The sequence below is a fragment of the Anarhichas minor genome, unplaced genomic scaffold (genome assembly GCF_050575085.1).
Source record: "Anarhichas minor isolate MPS153535 unplaced genomic scaffold, ASM5057508v1 ptg000114l, whole genome shotgun sequence".
In the NCBI taxonomy this organism is placed as follows: Eukaryota; Metazoa; Chordata; class Actinopteri; order Perciformes; family Anarhichadidae; genus Anarhichas; species Anarhichas minor.
In genome coordinates, this window is record NW_027466560.1 from 448,601 (window position 1) to 460,776 (window position 12,176).

The window sequence follows — 12,176 nt, forward strand, 5'->3', positions numbered from 1 at the left end:
TGGAAGGGGTGAGAGAGGGAAGGAGGGAGGAGCCGAGAAGGAGAGTGAATGTGAGGGAGAGGAAGGGACGAGAGCAGGGGAGTGATGGAGAAATGAGGGAGGGAAGAAGAAAGGGAAGAGGAGAAGCCTAGAGAAAAGAGAGAGATGACAAAGAAGGAAAAGGGATGAGAAGGAGAGATGTGAGGATAGAAGGAGAGGAAGGAGAGATGTAGATTTATTCAGCCACTTTATCACTGCCTGGTAAACCTCTGTGTGCTGGTCTACTTACAGTACACACACACACACACACACACACACACACACATGCGTTCTCCAGCCCGTAGCTATGACAACATGTCTAACCCAAACCCTTAAACTAAGGAACCGTAAACAACCATCACAGCAAAACATTTACTCATTTCTTCTCAAAACATTATTATATTTTCAGCAGGAGATTTATGCCATCGCTCAAACGTGTGCACGTGTGCACGTGTCTGTCTCACAGACTGTATAGAAGTTACCATGTTTGGAATGTGGAGGAGTGACGTAGAGATGCCGTATACGTCTCTGGTAGCGACAGCAACCTGTCAATCACAGTAAGCCCCGCCCCCGTAACCCTCGTTACATTCGTGTTCAATTGATAAAAAACAATGAAATGGAGTCATTAGGAACAAACTGATTGAAGTCCTGATAGATTAAAGCACCTGTGAGATATGAGGTGTGTAGGCAGCACTTCTTTCAACGTTTTGGGGCTTAAAATCTTGATAAATTGACTCTAGTGATGTCACTTGAGTCAGCGTCCAGACTGGTTGAAAATGGAATTTTAAAAAAGTGGAGGTGTGAAGTTAGAAAGAGCTATAACCAGACAATTAGCATAGCACGCCTGGATCTATGACCGACTGTCCTCACTGGAGTTGCATTGTGGGTAATGTAGGTTCCAGGTTTTGACAAAGAAGAAGAACTTTCAATCCCTGTTTGTTTTTTTAACTGTTCATTGTGAGTCGGACGATGTTTTAGGAGTTCAATGGTAGTTAGACGGAGTTCTCTGGCTTTAGACATTCCTAGACCTTAAATGATGAACAATGATGACTGCTCCGTACCCTCCTCCTCCTCCTCCTCCTCACCCGCTCACTATCTCCCTCTGTTCCTGTTCTCCTCTTTTTCACCTTCCTCCACCTCCTTATCTCGGCCTTTCAATCGCTCGCTCGCTCTGCTCCTCGTCTCCTTTTTGTCATTCCGCTATCTCTCTACTCTCACTTCCTATCTGACCTTATTTCCTGCCTCCTCTATACATCTCTCCTCCTCCTCCTCCACCCCGCCTCCTCTTTACCTTCCTCTCAGCTGCTTTTCATCACATTTTTAGCTCCTCGCCTTTTTGTCTTTGTCCTCTTTTGGTCCCCCCCTCCCCCCCCCCCCCCCCCCCCCTCGCTCGCTTTTCTTATTTCTCCTTTCTTTCCTCTCTTCTTCTTCTTCTTTTTTCTTTTCGCCCTTATCTTTACTTCATCTCCAGTAGTTTTCTCCATCTTTACTTTCTGCACTCTCAATTTTGAGAGAAACATAATTTCTCAGATTTTAAACAAAACAAAACATAAAAACGCTACAAAAGTACTTTGTAGATTTAGTAAAACATAAAATGGTTTGACTGAAAATGACTGAAGGCCCTTTGTTTTTGACCCGTCCACCACCTCCATACATTAGTAATAACCACAGAAGTGGGCGTAGTCATCGTGACGTCACCCATTGGTTTGTGGACGGATGTTATGAAGCCTCCAGCTCAGTGATTACAGCCGTCGCCATGTTGTTGTTTTTGCAACCAATAAACACAAGTGACCATATTAGGACTGAGGACGAGTGACGCAGAGACGCCGTATACAAATCTGGCAGCAGTAGCGACCTGTCAATCACAGTAAGCCCCGCCCTAAAGCATCCCCTGCTTTATGGTCTGTTTGACTCTAAATTGACCATAATGTACTAAATGAACATCATGCTGTATTGAAGAAGACTTGAAACTAGAGATTGAGACCATAAACTCATGTTTACAATGTTTACTGAGGTAATAAATCAAGAGAGAAGTAGAGTCATTTTCTCATAGACTTCTATACAACCAGAGGAGTCGCCCCCTGGTGGACACTAGAGAGAATGCAGGTTTAAGACGCTTCAGCATCGGATTCACTCGACAGCATTTGGTGGGAAACCACCTGGAGAGACAAAGGTTCAGTCCAACAACACGGGACCAAAAATAGGCAAACACTCGCATTACTCTGCAGTCCACCTGGTGTGTGGCTGTATCAGCCGGGCTGGGAATTGAACCTCCTTGTTCTTCATGCTCCTCGCTGGATTTATTGCAGGATACCTGCACCTGTAATCCTGGAGGATGCAGTGCTGCTCTTGAGCCCGCTGACACGAGGATGACTCGTTTGTAGGGCAGCTTTTCAAATGAGGCTCTCGGAACAGATAACTGCTCCCTCGTATGGGGCGTTGTTGGGTTTCTGGCACCACACAATGTGCTAAATCTGCTGTATAAGCCTCAAATATAACTTGTTGGGAGTTAACCAGATATTCTTGCATCGCTTCGTCTCCAGACAGAAGAAAAGGGCCGGAGCTCCACAGACCAGCAGCGTCCTGAATGTGCACAGACGACACTGAGCCGTGGGTAACACGCTGATGTCCAGAACAGAGAAAAGGCAGAAAACACTACTGGGATCGGCGTTGCTTTGTCCTACCCTTTTTTCTCCGCAGGTGGAGCGCTGCATCTCCGGCCATGAATAAGCTTTTAGTTGTTTGAATTGGTTTCATCTGTAAAGAGAACATGTCACTCTGTGTATCAGCTGGTCGCATGTCAGAGTGACATCGTAGTTAAATTACGGCAAGAAGCCGACGATACGAGATGACTGGTTTCAGAGGAGAGCATCTTAACTAAGATTCTCCTCTCCTCACCTCTCCTTTCCTCCTCTCTTCTCTGATCTCCTTTCCTATTATCTTATCTCCTCACCTCTCCTTTCCTCTCCTCATCTCACCTCTCCTCCTCTCTCCTCTGCTTTCCTCTCCTCTCCTCTCCTCATCTCTCATTTCCTCTTCTTTCCTCTCCTCATCTCTCATTTCCTCTCCTCTCATCTCCTCACCTCTTCTTTCCTCTCCTCATATCTCCCCCCCTCCTCTCTCCTCTTCTTTCCTCTCCTCATCTCTCCTCCCCTCCCCTCTGCTTTCCTCTTCTCTACTCATCTCTCATTTCCTCTTCTCTCCTCTCCTCTCCTCTTCTCTCCTTTCCTCCCGTTTCATCATCTCTCCTCTCCGCTCCTCATCTTATCTCATCTCATCTCATATCTCTACTCTCTGCACTCTACTCTATACTCTCCTCTCCTCTCCTCTCCTCCCCTTACTTCTCCTCTCCAATGAACTACTTTGAAGGAGACAAAGATGCATTAAAGGACGAGTAGAAGGTCTCAGCATCGTCCCCACTGTGCTCTTTAATCAGAGTATTGAGAGTCATGTTCACAGTTCCCACACTGCAGCCTCTTTAAAATGACGAATCATGATGTTTCCTCCTCTTACACATCATCTAATATAACCGTTGTAATGCCAGTAATATGAGGAATTTTAGGAAGGCTGGAAGGAAAAGAGGTTTATTATATCATTTCTGTAAAACGTCCTCACTCATGGATCTAAATACCTTTTTTTGTGATGGTTCTGCTTGTTCTCCTTAATTAGCTGATTCTCCAGCAGACTTCTTCAAGTCTCCAGCTCTCCCGCAAAAATAATATTTAACATTTTACCAACTATTGCTGTTTTAAAGGCGCAGTAGAAAGGGTTAACCAAACAAAGCATATTTAACAGTCTTCTGTGGGTTAATTCTCCTGTAAATTTAACATTTATCCAACTGGATGGCTCTCGCAGCCCCTCGGTGGGTATTACACATCCTGAGACATATGGAGGCGACGTGCTTGACTTGCCTTTCCGTTGGCCGTCCCTCCGGCTCTGGCAGGTTGCCACACATTGTGCTGCACCGACAAGTGCATTCTGGGATTATCTCTCGAAAGATGTGCGATCTCGGATTGGCCTGCGAGGGGTTTTATATTCTATTTACTCCTGATTTCAGCCAAGAATGTTTTAAACTGCTCTGAATTTGATAAAGTGACGTTTATCTTTGTGTCTCTCCCCAAGCTGCCACTCCAAAATTAGTGAAGTGTCAACTTAAACATATAGTAATGTTTAATAAACCACAACAGAAAAATGATTTGTACGGTTTTTTGAAGGCACAATGAGTAGTAGTATATAAAAACAATGTATTGACTCACACAAAAAGCATCCCTCTCAATCATCACTGATGACCCAGTAGAAGTGTGCGTCTGCAGAGACGCCGCCGTCTGCTTGTGTTTTATTATTTTGCTGTTTTCGGGACTTTTCTGGGCATCAACCTAGACAGCAACGTAGAGACTGCAGGTGCCGGATCTTAAGCACGCATCCAAGAGGAAGCTACGAAAACGCCGGACGCAATAGCAAGGCCACAAGCGCTGGATCTCATGAGATCAGAAAGCAGTAGGAAGTAATAACGCCCGTGCCCTTTGACCCCGTGATCTCTGCTGCTGTTGACGCTTGTACTTGTTTTGAAGTTAGGTGCTTGTCGGATGGTCGAACATTGTCGGAAATCCACCTCCACCCACATCTTCCTGACGTCAGATTAAGTAAGATATACGTCTCTGGTAGAGACCTGTCAATCACTGTGTAGCCCCGCCCTAAAGCATCCCCTGCTTTATGGTCTGTTTGACTCTAAATGGACCATAATGTTCCAAATGAACATCATGCTGTATTGAAGAAGACTTGAAACTAGAGATTGAGACCATAAACTCATGTTTACAATGTTTACTGAGGTAATAAATCAAGAGAGAAGTAGAGTCATTTTCTCATAGACTTCTATACAACCAGAGGAGTCGCCCCCTGGTGGACACTAGAGAGAATGCAAGTTGAAGGCACTTCTTCATCGGCTTTACTCTTTAGAACCGGAGGTTGCCGTCCGGCCAGCATATTTAAAAAGGGTATTGAAAAATAAAGTATAAAATAAAGAAGAAAGTTGCAGTTGTTGGTGCAGTAGAGAACATAGATAAGGAGGCGGTACAGTTCCATCATTCTTTTGCCGTCCACGGACCTTTGTCCTCTTTTCCAACCAGCTTTGCCGTGTTTACAGACAAGTTGCAAGTAATGTCACATGTGTCTAAATACGTAACTAAACAGGCATTGAATAATCATTTACGTATGTAGGAATGGACTTTGATAATAGCTGTAGATAATTCAGCATTGTATTGTCACTGGTGTGGATGTCTGCGTGTACTCGAGATGATCTGTGGTGTCACGACGCAGTTCATTAAAAAAATAGAAAGAGTTTCATTTTCTTTAGCAGTTTCTCCGTCTTCCTTTTCTTTTCTGCTGTTCTCTCTCTCTCTCTGTCCGTCCTATAGTGCTGATGCTTTGACTAGAATGCTTACTCCACACACCAGAGCCCGGGCCCATTAGCTGAGACCAGCACACTCCTCCTCTTCCTCCCTCCTGCGTTCCTCCTCTCCACTCCCATTAACCAGCCAATCAATTAATACAGGTTGAGTCGGCGTGAGAACAAGCCAAAAAAAGAGCAATCCTCCTAATTAGCTTGGACGCTACATCAGCTCACTATATCTCTCTGCCTAACTGCATAACACACACACACACACACACACACACACACACACACACACACAGTTCACATTATGATTGTGAGCATTGAGAGCTGAGTTTCCTGATCATCCTCCGCACACACACACACACACACACTTACTGTAGACAGAAGCTTGTGAGTTCAAAGAAGCATCACATGACCAAACGTTACATAAACGCTCCTCATTCTTGTCGGCCACACGGAGTCCAGCAAAACACAGCTAGCTGGCATCATGAATGAAGCCCTGTAAGTGTGTGTGTGTGTGCCTGTGTGTGTGTGTGTGTGTGTGTGTGTGTGTTTTTCGTGTGCTTTTGTTGTGTTCTAAAAGACGGCGAGGCAGCGTGGGTCGGGGCTTCGAGTGCCGCAGTGTTGGCGCGGGGCTGTCGTGCTGAACTGGTCAAAATTATCAGACGACCTCGATCTCTATCCGACAAGACAGCATCACGCAGCAGGGCTCCGACGGTAACGGTTGCCCGTTTTGAGAAATTGGCCTTTTGGTTGCCGTTACCAGCAAGTAGTAGCAGTGTTTGTATATGTAAAAGTAGTAACAACAGCAGTAGCCGACAGAGTGGTCACATTAGGTCTATTGGAGTGTCTAACATTCGTAATAATAATAATTCTTGGGGGTTCATTGGGTCCATTTGTTTTCCGCTCCTTCAAAGCTCGTGAATCCGCCTCTTCATTGCTGATTTTGTGTTAAGGAGCCCAGTTGGGTTCACTGGGTTCTATTCCAGAAACGTTCCTTCATTTGTCAAACCGTCCTGTATCCAGGGCAGGCTTTTGCTGATCATGCAGGCTGTTTTGTTTTGTTTTTTCACTTATCACCAGGCTGCCTCATGTTGCTAAAATGATGCATTGGCACCTGGAAGCTTCCAGGTTCAAACCGCAGTATTCTCCTCCTGAGATCTCCGCTGGTGTCATCAGAGTTTAAGGGCCTTGCTCAAGGAAATATCAAGGGAATATCCCCATTCAAATCTCTGTAGCAGGATGGTCGGTGCGGCGGCCTTTTTTAGGTGCACCGTTGCCGTCGCGACAGTTGTAGCGGGCTAACGTCCGTATAGACTAAACCGACAAAAGGTGAAGTGAACCAGATGAAGTGAATGATACTCGAGTTGGCAGCAACTACGCTTAATAGTGTACGTGCAATAAAATATTTGCTAGTAAAAAAACAATACTTTATCCATACATCTGTGAACATGTAAATGAAAGTGAAACCTAATTCAATTGTTATGTTTATGTCTGTGTTCATTCTTTAGAGACTTCACTCAGAAGTAGCACAGTATTGATAATAGGCAATGTCTTTAACACTAAAACATACTGTGAAACTTAATCTTCCATAATGATACAGATACATGTTGAAACATTTTGCACGTTTATTTATCACAAAACTAATCTATTAGAGCTGGTGTCCGTGCGACGTCCTAAAAAGAACAGAAGACAACGTGATTGTATATTTTGGTCCCAAACAATGAAGACGTTTTATAGTTTCAACAAAATGTTGTCAGCTATTTCATGTTTTACCTCCATAAAGTTTGGAGATGTGTGAGAGACGGATATCAATGGACAGTCACGTCTCTTGTTGGGGTGAAGCTTCCGTAACACCGGATCCATCGGAGTCTCATTTAGATTAGAGTATTGATCGGCTTTTCTTTTCCCGTTTAGTTTTTGCATAATTAACATTTAGTTTAGTTTTGCTTGTGAATTGGGTAACCCTGTGGGCACCTGTGGTTATATAGGCAGGTCGAGGACCAGCATGCATCTGGGTGTGCTTATGTTTTTTCTTTTTTCCAGAGAAAGAGAGGCGGCCATAGCCACGATTCCTTCGCTCTTTTGTTTTTGTCACTCTTTATACTCATTAAAAAGTCCATAAGCAATACTTTTATACCAGCAATGAAACAAATACTTTTGTGATATGAAGGTATAGTAGTAATCTAGATCCCACTGAGAATCACCAGCCCAGTCTGCAGTATTGTTATTGTGGCTCATGTGTTTGTACTGTCTAAACTAATTTGTTATTTTGTGTGTACTTCACTCATTTTACTTTAACTATTTTAAATCCCAGCGATATTCACTGTAAGTCGCAGCCATTAGAGTGAAAAATCAAACTGCCATTTGACAAACTGCAGCTGCAGCAGTCAATGAAGAGAAGGAGGCTGTTGGCGCTCGCAGCCTGGCACTCAGCTTCACTTAAAAAAAAGGAAAAGATGGAGGAGGTCTTTTCTGTGCACCTAAATCCATCTGAATCTCCATCGGTTAGAAGAAAACCCCGGGCTGCATTCATTCTTCTTCAAGTTCAATTCAATGAAATGGGAATCATGTTTATTTGCCACTTTAAGTTTCTTATCATCTATAAAACAGTTATTTTCTGAAGTAGCTTGCGTAGAGAAGTTGCCACCATTTCTGCTCAAAAGTAAATCACATTTTGAAATCAAACTCTTGACGTTGCCAGACTTAAGTGAATCATAATGTCGATTCTCTTTTTTCTATTTGAACGTGAATTGGCCCTAATCCTGCTGTGTTGTCTCTCTCATTCTCTTCCTCTCAGACAGCTCTGTAGCTTTGGCCTGCTGAGTGAGATCAGAGAGCAGAGAGGGGGGGGGGGGGAGGAGAGTAAGGGGTGGGGGGGAGGTGTCAGGGCTTCCTGCGGGGGTTGCCTGTGTGAACGCTCCCTGAATGACAATGCTGCGCACCAGGGCCTCAGCACGACTCCCTCAGCTGCTGCAGCAGCAACACACACACACACACACACACACACACACACACTCTCGCAGGGAAAGAGACGGGGAAAGGCTGCATGGGCATGCAGCAGCGATAAAAACGGGATGCCAGTGTGCACAAGAAAAGCGACAAGTTTCCAGCCATCACTTTCCTCTCCGTGCTAATTCACAGAAGGGGGGGGGGGGGCTGGTCGTCTCAGGCGTCCGATCACCGCGTGGTTTCCCGCAAAATCCCAGACAGGCTTGTCCACCACCGTCTCTCCACCACCACCCACCTCTTTCTCTCTCTCTGTCTCTCTCTCTCTCTCTCTCCCCCCCTTGCTGTCAGAGGGAACAGGCTTTTATGTGCCTGTCGGTGGCCACTAGTCTACGGGAATCAGATGCCGGTCAAATGCGGTGATGCCCACACGTTGTGACGTTGAAAGGGCCTCTTGTGAATAATAGCGTAGCTGTGAGACCTCAGGGTGACAGAGGAGCTTTATAACAGATGAATTACTCATAATGCAAATGCAACTCATCTCCCATCTTCAGAATATGTATCAAAAAGGGTCCAAATAATGGATTTGACAGTGTAGACGGTGTTTATTTGAACCACTGTTCATGGCCAAGATCTATTTTGTGATATTGTTCCAGTGCTGACAACATCATGAGTTGTGAACCGCTAAACAAAATAACAAACGGACTCAGCTGCTCCCTCGACAAGCCCAGATTTGGAAGAGTTTGACGAAACATTACAGGTGTGTTTCAACCTGGTCTCCTAAAAGGTCATGTTCCCATACAACGAAACTGCAATGTGAAATAAAGTTTCTCCGGAAACGCATTTTTTGACATATCATAAAACACCTTTCAATTAAGTCCATTTAGGATGATGAATATAACCAAGTAATTTCGTTGCGTTTTTGTTTTGTTTTTAATATCGTAATCATTTTATGCCAAACCATGATGTGTTTTACTAAACCCAACCAAAAAGTTTTGTTTTAAATTTGAGGAAATATGTTTCGCTCGAAATGTGATTGAGAGCAGTTTAGTTTTATGGGAACGTAGTTTAGTAGAAGACACGGTTGGTGTTTTAACATGAGTAATTAAAAAACAGATTAACTTAGTTTTGATGTGCAGCAAACCCATCATTTGATGATCACCTGACTGAATCAAACCCAGACGATTGCTACTTTTCTTCACCCAGTGGGTGTTACTTGATCTTGTAGCTACATTAATGGTTGTGACAAAGACATGGGAATGTTCTGTCCAATGCCACACAATCATTTCTGTGTAAAGGATAGCAGTCTTCAAATTATATAGGTTGTAAAACCTAACCTACAATGTTTGTGTGCTCATTTAACGTGTAAAAGAACCCGTAATATCGCTGTGACAGCACATCTCACAGCACCAGATGATCCCCTTTCGTGAAGTTTTTGCGAGACTTCGTTAGACTTCCACATAGTCTGCCACAGTTTGCCTGTCAGATCCATCGCAAAACCCACCATATGGCCCACTTTGAGTATTTCACCAACTGATTTTTTATTTTTTTTTAGAACAGACTCAGATCTCCAAATGATGGGTAGTTTACCTGCCAAAGAAGCCGGTAGAGGAGACAAACAGCCAGCAGAACTCGCAAACACTTCTCAGTATTTAACAGATGGAGGTACAGTAACTAAACCCACCCTCATGAAGGTAATCTTCTTCCAAAGGCGTGCAGGTGGTGTTCGGAGCTTTGTGCTCTTGTTTCAGCACTTTGGACAGCACCAAAAGGCCCTGGAAACACGTCAGTAGCTGTTTCAGCACCAAGGACAGCGTCAATGTTCTAAAAAGACCAGAGTTGGTGCTGTTCGGTGTCTTTTAACTCTATTCCTGCTTCCATTATGTAAAATATCTCATAGGGTCTATTTGAAAGGGATTCTCTGGCAAATGTGTTTTTATGGATTTCACTCCCCCCCCCCCCCTCCATCTCTCCTCCACCACCTTCATTTTCCTGTTCTGGAGAGGTGACAGCTCGGTCGGTTTAGCCCAAGCAAACAGCTTGCTCAACCCGCATCAAAGACGACTCAGATGCCGGAGCCAGACTGACAGCCGGCTCGGAGAAAAAAAAGGGAGGAACGAAGAGAGATTAAAAAAAAAAAGCTCTTTCAAATCGTCCTCAAAATAACAGTACTTCCTCAAAAAACAAACAAAACAACCCACTCACAAACTCTCTCAACTCTCCTCCTGGAGATGAAATGTTGGTCCAACTTAGTTTATTGTCAACATCTTTTTTTTCATACATTTATGGGGGCAAAAAAGCAAACAAACATTTGCTTATAAAACCTTTTTGGAAGTCCAAAAATAAGCTCAAAATCACAGTTTTTCTTTTGTCCTCCCAAGGAATCCCATTTGAGCAGAATTTTTCTTGGCTTGGAACAATATTACATAACCGTCTGTACTGTCAGATAGGAGATAGAAAAGTAGGGGAAAGGGAACTTATTGATTCAAAAAATACACTCAGACAGATTGTGAAAACAACCCTGCTCTCATTTAGCTGGCAGGAACCCCTGACGTCCTCTGGTCTCCATGACACCTTCACCCCCTCCTGACAAAGCCCTCTGCTTGGCTTGTTGGGTTTGAGTAAACAGTGAACGGTCTTTTTTGGCACTTAGCGAACATGAGAAGAAGCCGTGAGTGGCCAGGACCCCCCTTATAAACCCATCCAGTCCACCGCGTCTGGCCCCCCCACTGACTCTGAACCGCGTTCACAAGCCTGCTGGTTAATAAGTGAGGAAATGAAAAGTTATCAGACATAAATCACCAAATGATCTCAGGTAACACTAGAAACGAGATGTGTTTTGGCCTCCCGACCACATCTGACATGTTTGACCTGCTTGTTTATTGTGATTCTAACGATCATAAGATTGCATGATGATTGATCTGGGCAAAGGAGACCCGCCGTACCCAACTAACGCCCATACATCTCCGTCGTGCGCTATATGGGGAGTGGGTTGGAGTGTGTGTGGGGGGGCGCTCCGTGCGTCGTGCGCTGCAAGGCTTGGCCACGGAATCTGCGCGCGGCGCTCGGTTCCCGTCAGACCGATCAGATGCTCAGTGCGCGGCTCAACCCCGACGGCTGACTGAACGCGGTGAGAGCCGGAGAAGCTCTCCGCTCGTCGGGTTTCTTTTGCTTCCAAGGCTGGTCTCCACGGGAATATATACAGCCTCCTCCGGACCGACAGCGTGTTGGTTCACGTCCACCTGGGGGGGTCGAGGGAGGAAAGAAGAAGAAAAAAACACACACAGAGGGAGGAATAGGAAAAGAGCTAAAGAGAGAGAGAGAAGAGACGCTGGATTTGCTGTAGCTTTGCGGGGCTGGCCGCCTCTCTCTGGTATCGGGGAGCCTCGGGGGGCTATGCTGCTGGGCGGGCATGATGCACGGTTTCTTCCCGGTGGCGGAGAAGACGCAAGCCGCTGCTACAACACACCGCCGTCGTGTTTTCCGAACAAGAACTGATAATGGTGATGCTGCTGCCTCCCTCAGTGGTCTGTTTCTGCTCCTCCGGATCCTACGCGTCCGGGATTCTTGTTCTCACAACCTTGGATTATAGATGATCGTTGTGGACATTCATTTTTTCTTTTAATTTAATTTCAACTCTTTTTTTTTTTTTTTTTTTTTTTGGTATAATCCCTCGCGGGGAAGTGGGCAAGATATAAATTGGTAGATTGAGCACCGGTGTATTTTCGTCTCCAAGTGCGCGCAATCACGCCCAAAATCAGTGACCGACGCCTTGGTGAGGAGGAGGAGGAGGAGGGGGGTAGGAAGAGGAGGGGGG